The following is a 13,804-nucleotide window of genomic DNA, read 5'->3' as shown; positions in this document are numbered from 1 at the left end:
CTATCTGAGTTCTGTACTGTATCTGAGTTGACTGTATCTAATAGTCCTGAATTCTGAAAAACTATCTGAGTTCTATTACTGAGACTGGTTAACTGTAACATGTAATTGTGGAAAGTAGTATTTAACCGATATGCCCAAAATATACTATAATAACTGAGCTGGGGTCCAATCTGTGCCCTAATTAGAAGGGGGTCAATACCACACCACTGGTAAGGACAATATGTGAGAAACCCTCATATAACAAGTAATTCTAGTGAGAATAGTGGGAACTCTCATATAACAGGTTAATCCACCTCATCTACCCTTATATAGCAGGCTACGATGTCTCAACCTATACTGGCTACATAGTTCTAGAACACAAGGATTGCTTCTAGGGATCACACCCTCATATAATAGGTGAGTCCCCATCCTTGGGTTCACTCAGTGCTAATCCCTACTCCTATCTGAATAGACAATAAACAAGATTTACTAAACTGATCATGAGCTAAGTTACAAAGTTCTATTGACTGACGAAATACTATTGATATCTGAAAACTGACTGAGTCATGAAATTATGGAGATTTTTCCTGAGTCATAAGACTATCTAAAGTCTAAGAGTTCATAGCTTGACTGAGAGTATCATGAAAACATGACATGGCTCTAGGCACATAGCTAATATTTTGGATACAAGTACCCCCAGGACTCTATGGAAGGAAACTGACAACGCATGACTTACTTGAATACATAATAATCACCATGACATATTTATTGAAGCATTTCATCAAACATCTAATAGGCATAAGCTTGTACATTTTTGGGGATTTTATGATATCATGCTAGTTAGGCAATTTTCCTTCATCAAGGCATTTAATCAAACATGTTGTAGGCATAGAACATGTAAGCACATTATACAATAATTAAACATCATACTTCAATTCAAATTTCATATTTTTAGGGTTTAGTCATAGGGTTGCATGAATCTATTTCTAAAATAATTAAATCCACTAAGAAATTAACACCAATCATAGGGTAGAATCCAATTTCACATTTATAAATATGAACATGAGCATCCAAATCATGGAAACATAAATTAAATCCACAACTTAAGTTTTAGAAAAGGGATTCTTGGACATCATGGACGAAAAGGGCCCAGGAATGAATACTATGCATACCTGATTCAAGGTTTTTGATGTTCTTGAACTTGAAGAATTGGAAATCCTTTAATTCTTGAAGAAGATTGGATCTTGTTCTTGGAGATTAAATTTAGAGAGAAACCCTAATTTTGTTTGTGAAATAATAATGGACAAAATGGCTGAATTTGGATATAACTGGGTATATATAGGCGAATGATAAATAACCAAAATACCCCTGTTAAAAACGACTTGGAAAAATTGAATGAGGCGTGTGACGGATCATGGGACTGTCCATCGCAAGATTAACGGTCCATCATTTCGACCATCGGATGTGGACCAAAAAAAAGGGTTCACTACCTAAGTAGCAACGACCTGGGCGATGGTCTGTCATAAGTTCGACGGTCCGTTAACCCATCCATCAAATCTTATCCAGAATTTGGCCTCACTGCCTTGGCTGTGACGGTCAAGGCAACGGTCCGTCGCTATATTGATGGCCCATCAACCTGGTCATCACACCTACGCAGTTCTAACAGCTCTGAGTAAAATGTCCATAACTTCGTCGTCTGATGTCAAATTTGGACAAAATTGGCATCAATGGAAAGCTAACTCAATTTCTCATGTGATAGAAAGTAAGAATCTCAAAAATACCACGTGTGCAAAAATTGATTTGCATTTTAAAGAAATTTCTAGAATCCTTGAGATGATTTCTAGCTAGGAAAAAAGGCACAGTTATTACAATAGCCTTCTCTAGAATCCATTTCCGTGGTTAATGAGTTTCTTGGCTTGTTTCCTAATGATCTTCCCGGTGTTTCTCTCAATAGGGAAATTGATTTTGGGATTGACCTTGTTCCAAAATCTCACCCAATTTCCATCCCTCCTTCTAGAATGGCTCCAGCGGAGCTAAAAGAACTTAAGGAGCAATTGAAAGACCTCTTAGATAATGGTTTTATCCACCCTAGTGTGTCTCAATGGGGTACTCCTATGTTATTTGCACACAAAAAGGATGGCTCCCTTTGTATGTGCATTGATTATCATCAGTTTAACAAAGTGACCATAAATAATAAATATCCTCTTCCTAGGATCAATGATTTGTTCAACTACAGGGTTCAAAGTGTTTCTCTAAAATTAATCTTAGGTTGGGTTGTCATCAGCTTAATATTAGGGATCCGGATATCCCTAAGAAGACCTTTAGAACCCGATTTGGTCACTATGAGTTTCTTGTTGTTTTGGGTTGACCAATGCCCCGACTGTATTTATTGACTTGATGAATAGGGTCTTACATCCTTTATTGGACATGTTTGTCATTGTCTTCATTGATGATATCTTAGTCTATTCTAAGAGTGAGGTGGATCATATAGATTACCTTAGTGCCATGTTACAAACATTGAAGGATCATTGTTTGTAAGCAAGTTCTCTAAGTGTGAGTTTTGCTTGAAAGTCATAGATTTTATTGGTTATGTTATCTCTAGTGCAGGGATCATGGTAGATCCCTAAAAGGTTATGGTGGTTAAGAAATGACCTAGGTCTACGACTCCAACCAATATTCGAAGCTTCTTGGGTCTAGCCGATTACTATAAAAGGTTTGTGGAGAGTTTCTCTACCATAGCTTCTCCATTAACCAAGTTGACCCAAAAGAAGGTCAAGTTCTTATGGTCCTATATGTGTGATGGTAGTTTTGAGAAATTAAAGAATAAATGACATCGGCTCTGGCTATACCCTTGCCTGAGAGTAGTGATAGTTTTATGGTTTATTATGAATCTTCTCATGTCGATCTTGGTTATGTGTTGATGCAACATGGTAGGTAGTGGCCTATGCTTCTAGTCAATTGAAATTTCATGAGAATAACTACCTTACTCATGACTTAGAGTTGTTAGCCGTGGTCTTTGCATTAAAGATTTGGCGACATTACCTTTATCGGGTTCTTGTTGATATTTTTTCCCATCATAAGAGTCTCCAATTTATGTTTACCTAAAATAAGTTAAATCTCTGGCAAAGGAGGTGTCTTGAGTTGCTGAAAAACTATGATATGAATCTTTATTACCATCCTAATAAGAAGAACGTGGTTGTCGATGCTCTTAGTAGATTGTCCATGGAGAGTTTGGCGCATATGGTTAGGATAAACGGGAAGTGGCGAAAGACATTCACCATTTGGATAGTCTTAGATTTTGACTTGCGAACACTGAGGATGGTGGTGTATTTGTGCTTTCAGTATCTCAGTCATCTTTTGTTGTTGAGATAAAGGAAAAGTAAGCATTGGATCCCGACTTGATCAAGATCCAGAGTAGTATGGGTCAACATAAAGTTGCAGACTTTGTAATTGGTGGTAATGGTATCTTGAGATACCAAGGTAGGCTATGTGTTCTGGACATCAATGGATTGGGGGAAAGGGTCATGGTCGAGGCTCATGGATCCCGTTATGCCATTTATCCCATTTCCACCAAGATGTATGATGATCTTAGAAAGTTTTATTTGTGGGGTAACCTAAAGTGTGATGTGGCTGGTTATGTCGCCAAGTGTATGGTGTGTCAACAAGTGAAAGTTGAGCACATGAGTCCTGGGGACTTATATCAAGATATCATATTACCCGAATGGAAGTGGGAGGAAATTAATGTGGATTTCATTACCGGTCTTCCTAGATCCCAGAATCAATGTGATTCTATTTGGGTCATTACTGATAAAATGTCCAACTTCGCTTACTTCTTTATCGTGAGGTCTAATTTCTTGGTAGAAGATTATGCTAAGTTGTATCTTAAAAAGATCAAGAAGTTTCACGGTGCTCCGATCTCTATTCTTTTGGATTGTGGTCCTCCATTTTTATCCCACTCTTGGAAGTCGTTCCAAAGGAATTTGGGTACTAAAGTGTGCCTTAGCACCTCTTTCCACTTGCAAATAGATGGGCAAGCAGAAAGGACCATCCAAACATTGGAGGACATATTGCGGACTTGTGTGATTGATTATGGTGGTAGTTGGTATGACCACTTGCCTTTGATTCAGTTTGCCTATAATAATAGTTACCACTCTAGTATTGGCATGATGCATTTTGAGGCATTGTATGGTAGGAGATGTTGATCTCCTATTAGGTGGTACGAGTTTGGCGAGGGTAAGTTGCTTGGCCCCGATCTAGTTCACCAAGCCTTAGAGAAGGTGAAGGCGATTCGTGATAAGTTGAAAACCGCTCAAAGTTACCAAAAGTCCTATGAGGATGTGAGGCGTAGGGACTTAGATTTTAGTGTTACTGGTAGGGTATTCTTGTAAGTGTCTCCCATGAAAGGAGTGATGCAGTTTGGTAAAAAAGGGAAACTTAGTCCTCAGTTTGCTGGTCCCTACTTGGTTATGAAGAGGGTTGGAAGCATTGCCTATGAGTTGGAATTGCCTTCTAGTATGAACTCCATTCACCCAGTTTTCCATGTCTCTATGTTGCGGAAATATGTGGGTGATCCTTCGTTGGTTATTCCCTTGAGGGATGTTGGTATCTCGGCCTCTTTTTCCTATGAGGAGATCCCGGTGAGAATATTGGATCAGAAAGATCACCGGTTATGAACAAAAAGTGGCTTTGGTGAATGTTAAATGGAGGAACCAAAAGTCCGAGGAAGCTAAGTGGGAAGCGGAAGAGGACATAAAGTCCAAGTATCAATATTTATTTCCTATTTTGGAAACTTGGGATAGAGGTATATGCTGATCTACTTGCTTTGATTTTTGGTCTTTGATAGATAATGGGTTAAAGTCCCTAATGTGTTGAGTTGATTTGTGGTATGTTAGACCATGGGTTCAAGTCCCTAATGTTTTGAAATTACGCATTTTATTATGATGTGTTTAAGTCACTGATGTCGCCCAAAACTACATTCTAATTAGAAGTATAATACGGTAATTTGCAAATATAATAACCCAACAAGGCTGGGGTCAATCCCACTAGGAAAACATGAATAGTTGCTTGCCTTGATGCAATCTAGAAGCAGTACAGAAAAGTAAATAGGGGGTTTTGTTATCAATCACAAATAGTAACTAAGTCTTGAGTGCTTTTGAGTTGTAATCAATATGAGACGAACGCTAGGTTTGTATTCCCCTGGCTTCTCATCTGTGCAAATTTCTTATGATCAACTCAATTGTTCTGTTGTTCTGCATGCAAATCCTACAAGATAAGCCTTATCAACTGTCAGGTAAGGTCAAAGATAAATTTCATCCTTTACAGGTAAGTCTTACGGTGTTTCCTTATTGCCCCTTGCTACGGCCTCAGTTACACTTGTCGGGGTAGGATCAAGTGATAATATGAGATGCGGGGACTAAAAGGTGGAGGTAGAAATCCCAAATCACTATCTTAATTTTTTTCCCAACCGCAAACTCCTTAGTTATCAAATGGATCTGAATACAGGCTATCTCAAGTGTCTGCAGCTGCTATGAGATTAATTATTACGAAGAAGAATTAATGTGCATGCAGAAATGCTAGAGAAATTAAGTCTCACACTTTGTCTATGTAGCTAATCCGCCAGGGTTCCCACAACCCTAGATAAGGACATTAGCCATTCATGATTGTGAAAGAAACCATGATTATCAATGAAAAATACATAAAATCAATTGCACAAGAATAAGATGAATAAACTCCAAAGACTTTAATTGAATAACCCTAAAATCTCAAGAACAATTGTAAAGTATTGTAATAATATGTAAAAGCATGTAAAGGAACGTTTCATAGTGTAACCTAATAAAAGATAAACCCTAGGGTATTTATAGTATCTTAGAATAACATAAGAATCCTATTAAACATGGGAAAGGTTTAGTCAAGTCGGTCGTCAGTACAACTCGATCTTCACTCGTATCGACTCAAAACAAGTCTTACCCTGCCTTATCATATCAGTTCCAGTGTCTGTTATTCCTATGGATTCAACTCTATTCAGCATACGACTTCTTTTAATTAGTCTTACTAGAGTGTACGACTCGTGTCCTCAACTCGTATCCACCTGGGACTTCTATCTTTTAAAGCTTTGAACACTGGTTTGTATGAGACATACCTATGCAAGTCGTACTCAGACTTCGAACTCATATTCCTTTGACACTTCAACTCCTTGATGGTAGCTTAAGTTCTGTTATACTTATGACTTTCGTATAGGACTCGTATCCTGGATTATGATTGGTATACTTGAGATGTATCTTCCTTATACTTGGCTCTTTATTTGTCTTTTAGTTCTGCTATTCATATGATTCAGCATACGAGTCGTATCGAATGGTTACGACTCAAGATCTAACCCAAATATTGATTAGAGTTAGTCTTTCTTCTTGTCTTTTTCTTCTTTTTTTGTTCAAATACTGTCGTAGACCTGTTTTACGTGCAATTCACACTAAAGCGCATCATATCCAACAAAATATCCTAAGTTAATGAAATAAATTTGTTGTTTTAAGCATTAAAAGTGTCATGTTTCCACGCCAAATCAACACCCTCAACTTAGACTTCCGCATGTCCTCAGGCAAACAAAACCACATAACTATGTTCTAGTACAGAGTTGATGCTTAAATAGGAAGATCTTAAGCTATCCATGGCAGTGAATTTGGATTTAATTTAGATCGCGTTGTTCTCCCCTTTAATTCTAACTTTCAAAACCCCTCTGCATAAAATAATTTAGCTCGCATAGAAACATGAGGGAATCCGATGATGGCATTACATTAGAAATAGACACTTGGGCACAATATAGTTTACATTCATCAATCAATCTAGCAACTTAGAAGAATAACATATGTAAGCTCACAGTTAAAGAAATCCCAGTCACTCTTTAGATAGATAAACCAATCTATTAAGGGATATAACGAATGACCCTCACACTCACAAAGAAGTATCGTTGGTACGCATAGAATACCTTAGGCTTTCCCTTATGCTCTTTTCCTAAGTTGTCAGAAAGTCATAGAAGGATCGCTATATGACTTTATTTGGCTTGTAACGTAGGCTTGGGGCTGGTATGATATCTTTTGAGATTCATTTAGTGACTAAGCCTCCTAGACACTACGCCTTTCTCGGGGTCCATATACTTTTCAATTTTTTTCTTTTCTTTCCATCCTTATGTCTCCCTTTTTATTTTAAGCACATTCTAATTGGTTAAGGTGTAACTTTCTAGCACTTATTTTTTTTATTCTTTTTCTTTTTCTTTTTCTATACATTGCACTTTTCTTTCTTTTCACCAACCTTCCTGTATTTCAACTATGTCTCTTCTACCCATTTTCTTCATACTCGTTTTGCTTTTACGCACCCTTATAATAGCCACCCTCAACTTAGGAGATTTGCCTGAGTTGAGGTGTACAGTGTCCACAGGAGGACCAGGGCCAAAATAGGTTCATTGTAAGTTAAACGGGAAGGTGATAGGTGTAAAAAGAAAAATTGATATATAAAGGCTCAAATATTTGGGTCAAAGGGATTTGTTTATTTGGTTAGGGAATTTTGGGATTAAGTGGACTCATACAACAAGGGCCAATGATGATCTCCTATCGAACTATCCTAGCTCTAGGTAGAAGCAACCAGGCAAGTTCTAGATTCTAACACAACTGGGAACACAGTAAACCTTACATGTACTTGCACAGGGCCGCATTACTAAGTACTAGTTATCTAACTATGCAATTATTTTGTCCCTAACTGTTCTATCCCTAATCCTAATGCCATTATCTGATTCACAACAGTCTCATAAGTATACCAATAACGCAATTATTTAAGCAAATTTTTCGAGGGGCTCAACTTTTTCCAATTTAAACCACACAAATTTAGCATTTCAGATCAGTAGTGTTTCACAATCATAAACAAAAAATCAAAATGAAATATTTTCAATACAACTGATTTTTTTTTAAAATCATAATCAAATCAAAAATATTTTCGGTTATAGGTGCACTGATCTACTCCTATCTCAGCTGCCCGCATCAAACCTATAAGTCATAACAGACTTTCAGTTTTAACTATATCTGTCAGCTACTCCTAATTTTTTTTGAAATAACCCCCACCCCCAACTAAAGATCATTGCACTGTCCCCAGTGCTATAAAAAATAAATAAAGTAAGGAGAAGGTTCATACCTAAGCACTCAAGGCACCGACGCATCAACATCATAACGTGGGTTCTTAGGTCAGGTCCCACTCTCATCAGCTATTGTCCCAACAACTAGGATTAAATTAGCAGACGGGGGCACGACATAGCCCCTCAGCTATAGCAATTGTAGCTCTCAATCCACCAGCTTCAGCAGCCATCTCACGGACCCTTGTCTCGTGGTCCCGCACATACTGGATATTCTCACATCTGGCCTTTGTCTCAACATCTTTATCTTTTCTCTCCTTTCTTCTTTATTTTTCTCAACATGTCCATCGATCGTGTCTACCCAAATGTTAGGCACCTCGACTCCAGCAACATAATCTCTACTACTAGCTCTGCAACCACTGGCCTCTCATACAGTTTTGTGACCATCGTCTTGATTTCAGCAATCTTGGCCCTGACATCAGCAACATTGGGCGTCTGCCCACTACCGAACTGTTGAGTAATTCTTGACTCAAATGAATCTTGGCACCCTTGGACTCGCCTATCCTGTGCCTCAAAATACCGGTCCATCCAAGTTCTTACTCCGCCTTCCATGTGACTTACCTTCGCAGTAAGTGTAGCTAACTGGGTCAGTACCTCGATCCATGCAGCCTGGGAGATCATCATTGACAGCACCGAAGTGCACACGTAAGTGTACATGGTCTTATCAAGTAGTAAAATAGCCAAATAAAAGCCAAGTATCGATCCTACAGGGACTTAGTTAAGCAACGGTTCAATTTTAGTTCACAATTTAGATTCAACTGGGGCAAAAGTAACCAAAAGAGATATTGGAGTTTGTAAATTACAAGTAAATAGTGAGTAAGGTAAAAATATTGGACAATTAATATGAGTAGAACCCATGGTTGAAGCACTTTGAACAATCGTACTATGTTATTGACTTTCATTTATCAATTCACTTATCTTGGTTGTCGATTCGTAGGGTTCATCGCATGATCATGGTCTCCCGACCTCTAACTAATTACCTAATGTGGATATTACAACTACATCATTGAGTGGGGATGTAATAAGCCAACTAAGTTCTTTAAGCGATCATCCTACATTTGAATCAAGTAATTCATCTAAGAATATCCCTATCCTTGACACTAATTCATATTCCTTATTTCATAAAAGACTATGAACCATACTTCGTTTAATCCCATGTTCTATCTCCCTATTCCCTCTTCTGAGTTAATAAGGTTGACAATAGGTGTATTCTAAGGGTGATCAACCTTTAAAATAATTAAAATAAGATTGAACACACAACAAAAAATGATAAGAAAACAAATGAACTAAAATCAAAACAAGAGTACTCATGTATTCGGCTTCAACCCTAGAAAGAGGGCGTTTAGCCACGCATAGTAATAATCATAATCACTAGATTGTAATTAATGACTAAGGACATGAATGAACTCTATTAAAATAATAAAAACCTAAGTTATGAAGTTGGAGAAGTCTCCTTGATGTTCCAAGATGTCCAAATATGAATAATAATATGCGCAAAGATGTATTTATAGTGGACAACAAAGCCCAAGCCATATAGGATTCAAAGTTCACTCTTTGGCCGTGGTTGAGGAGGGATCGAGATGCAGTGCTTGCTTGAGTTGAATAGGGGTCGTGATGCACGAGATGTTTCGGCCAAGTAGGGGTCGTGACACGAGGCTGGCTTAAGTCAAATGGGGGTCATGACGTGCCCCTATTGCGACACCTCTCTGGAATTTGCTTCTCGAAAATTGATTATGTATTGGTCGTTCCTCCATTCATCCTTGACTTTGTGGTGTCTTTAACTTGGTTTTCCAGCCTCCAATTCATCTGTATATCATCATAAATAGATCAAAAAAGATCCTAAAAGAACACACCATACATATTAGAGGTTCAAACAACACAACATTCATCACAACAAATCAAAAACAAGAGCTTAGACTAGGTTGATCTCCATGATCTTCTACTTCATGTTTTGACTCAATACTTGACTCACTTGAACTTTGTACACTACCAACAAGTTTTTCCACATATAATTGCACCATTAAAACCATTTAGAACATATTGAAAACCATATAATCCAACAAAAGAGACTAGACATGCACCTAGCTCAATCTAGTAACACTAGTTTCATTAATTGAACTCTAAGTGATCCAATTAAAACCAAACTTGTTTGGAATACACTTTGCACATTGTAATCACACACTTTATCACTTAGATGCTTAATTATATCAATATCAGCACCTTAAGAACTCAATGTATCCTCAAAACAAGGTGAAATAAGCTAGAATAGTAACACTAGAGTGCATAAATACTACCAATATCACCACCCCACACTTAAACCTTTGTTCGTCCTCGAACAACTCTTTAATCTAAGCATCATAAGTTGAGTAGACTCTGCACTTCTAATAAATGCAAAACACTCAAGCTTGTACTACAATGATTACATAGAATGCAAGTTTATACACTAAACATGTTATACACAATTAAAAGCTCAAGAACACTACTTCAAGAAATCCTAAACCCACACTCTTTATTTCGCTTTGCATACACACCAGGCAAGTTTTAGACATCACATAAAACAAGTAATATACAAATACCTCACACACACATTGCACATACTCAACTCATATAGAATCATCATTGTCACGCCTCAAATCCTATTGGAGCGAACTAGCACCTGTAACCGAGGAGGCCTGGGAGAACCAGCTCATAACCTTATACTTCCATGCATACCTCTATGACTACCCAAAATTCGGACAGCATCATGTCTCATATAAGAGGAAATAATCACCTGTATAACCTCGAGCACACATATATATGTATATATAATACTTGGTCGTTGGAGCCATCACATCTATTAACAAAACACCACCTTGATTGTACATTAGGTCTATAAAGACTCTAGGCAAAACACAGAGTTGAACTAAGGTCGGGACACACCGCGCTATGTAACTAACTTCTATACAATACCAAAAGTGACTGGATATGACACAGAAAGCCCCGAAGTAAACTAGAGCTCACCAAAAGTAGCTAGATATTCTGGCTCCTACTTATGTGGTGTATGAGCTGAGGTACCTATGCCTACAGCATGAAATGCAGGTCCCCCGTAGGGGACGTCAGTACGAAATATGTACTGAGTATGTAAAGCTGTAGATAATCACATATGATATAGGAGTTCAATAGAAATTAGAAACAAGTGAATAAATCATAATAGGAGTGGACTACACTTACTAGAACTTGTGAAAACCTGTACATTGTATTTATTCAATCACTTTACCTTCGTTCTTATCATCTTTGTAATCATTACTGTACTGTACTATGACCATTAGGCTGCCTTCAGAACATATCAACTGGGATCGACCCATGATAGGATTATGCCCCTGGGATACCACCCATAAACACATAAATAGAGATCGACCCATGATAGGCTTATGCCCCGGGGATACCACCCGATAAGATAGAACTTACATCACTTAGTTCAATTAATCTTTGAGATTGTTATTTCGGTTGCCACCGTATTTTTGATACTTTGAAACAATGATACATCAATAAGAGAAATATAAAATAGACCATTAATGCAATAACAATGAAGTAAGAACTCATTGCCACATCAATGAAGTGTTTTGGAGTCATCAATGCCATAACAATGAAGTAGGAACTTATTGGTATATCAATGAAACGTTTTCGAGTCATTAATAGCACATGGATCTTGTTTGAGTAACCGGATACCTTCTGACATTCATTAGTGAAATAAACATTTAAGATTTGGAAGACAAGTAAGTATTGGAATGTCTTGACTTCTTGTAGGGTGGAAGCAAGTTCATTGGTAACGTAGGACATCATACAAAACCATTATGGATCACATGTTATTGAATAACTTTGGAAAATTTCTTAATAGAACAATTGTTCACTTTCATGCCAAAGTTATGGTATAGAGTATTCTTTACATACCTAACTGTCAACCTTCAATACTAGTCCCAAATGGACTTCCCATTTTTTCAAATTACTTATCTACAATGAACATATATAGCAATCTAGTATTAGCAACCAAACATCACAATTCAATTATTTGAATCCACCAAACTAGTTGTTAAGTAGTAAGCCTTAATTACCCCATAAAGGGTGTCACTTTAACCCTCTTATACTCCAATTACATTCACATGCCATGCATATTCATACAACATCCTCCAATATCAAGTTTGGATTCATTTATCCTTCCAACCAATCCATTAAACCAAATTGAGCCATAGACATAAATAATCATCAATTCAATAGTATATCACCATATCCACCTTCCATAACTCAATTACCATATCCAACTTCCATAACTCAATTACCATATCCACCTTCCACAATTCAATACAACCAAACCATGTAAAATAGTCCATAACCTTATTTCCATCACCTTTCAATAATAACCAATACATATAATCCTCTATCACACATATACATATAGAAAAGAACAAAGAAAAAAAATATTCATACCTTAGAATTCACCTGTTGATTAGTCAATCCTATTTGCACAAATAATAGGTGTCGTTCGAAGTTCTCGAGATGACAAACACAGTTATCGAATTACTTTGAAATTTCTACGGTTGAATCAAAAGTAATTTAAAGGTCAAATTTGGCTAGGGTTTGTTCTTCCTCAATGATTGATGATGAAAATAAGTTTTTGAACTCATATACATGTATATATACACGTATTCCTGTCCATAATATAACCAAAAATGACCAAAATGCCTTTAAAATTTAAATAATGTCAAATCTGTCCTTTGATGGACTGTTTTGACAATCTAAAGTAGATCGACTATAAATCTTCGCTCTGATATCGGATTTAGGTGAAATTGGTATCATTGGAAGGATAATTCAAAGGGATTTCATTTCATGTAAAGTAGGCCAACAGTTCATCCTGTACAAGGAGTTATGGTCATTTGAAGTTGACCCTAAAAATCTGTTTTGATAGATAGGCTAAAGTAAAACGAGTATAACTCCTTATTCTAACGTTGGATTTGGATGAAACCAATTGAATTGGAAATAATACTCAAAGATATTTCTTTTCATATGTCGCAGCTCTCCCAGTTCATTATATTAATGGATTTATGATCGTTCGAAGTTGACCCAAAAATTCGGCTGGCCTCTGTAGTTTGTGTGCAGGAAATTTTCCTGCACATTTACTATTCCCAAATATCCTGGCCACCGGTTTATAGTTTTGAACGAGCTCGATTATATCCGAAACCTATCCGTTTTTGGAAATCTTTATATCGTTGGAAAGCTTATTCAATAAACTTCTCATGGAACCATCGACGGGCAAATTTTGGTATACATAAAATAAAAAAAACTTAATTCCATATAATAAGACCAATACACATACTTGAATATGTCAATACACATACTTGAATACGGGGTGTTACATCCTTCCCCCCTTTAGGACATTCGTCCTCGAATGTTAGCGTAGTTATTCAACCGAAATATGTTCAAGTCCATCATTAATATTCACATCATCACATAAATACTATGCATATATAAAAAAAACTTACTTGTTAATGTTCTAACTTCGTTTCTTGAACTTCCTCTTCATTTTTGAACAAATGAGGGTACTTAGATTTCATTGCTTCCTCAGCTTCCCATGTAATCTCTTCCCTTTGACGATTTCTCCAACGTACTTTCATAGAT

The sequence above is a fragment of the Capsicum annuum genome, chromosome 12 (genome assembly GCF_002878395.1).
Source record: "Capsicum annuum cultivar UCD-10X-F1 chromosome 12, UCD10Xv1.1, whole genome shotgun sequence".
NCBI lineage: Eukaryota > Viridiplantae > Streptophyta > Magnoliopsida > Solanales > Solanaceae > Capsicum > Capsicum annuum.
The sequence above is the reverse complement of the archived record's forward strand: the minus strand, read 5'-3'. Positions refer to the sequence as shown.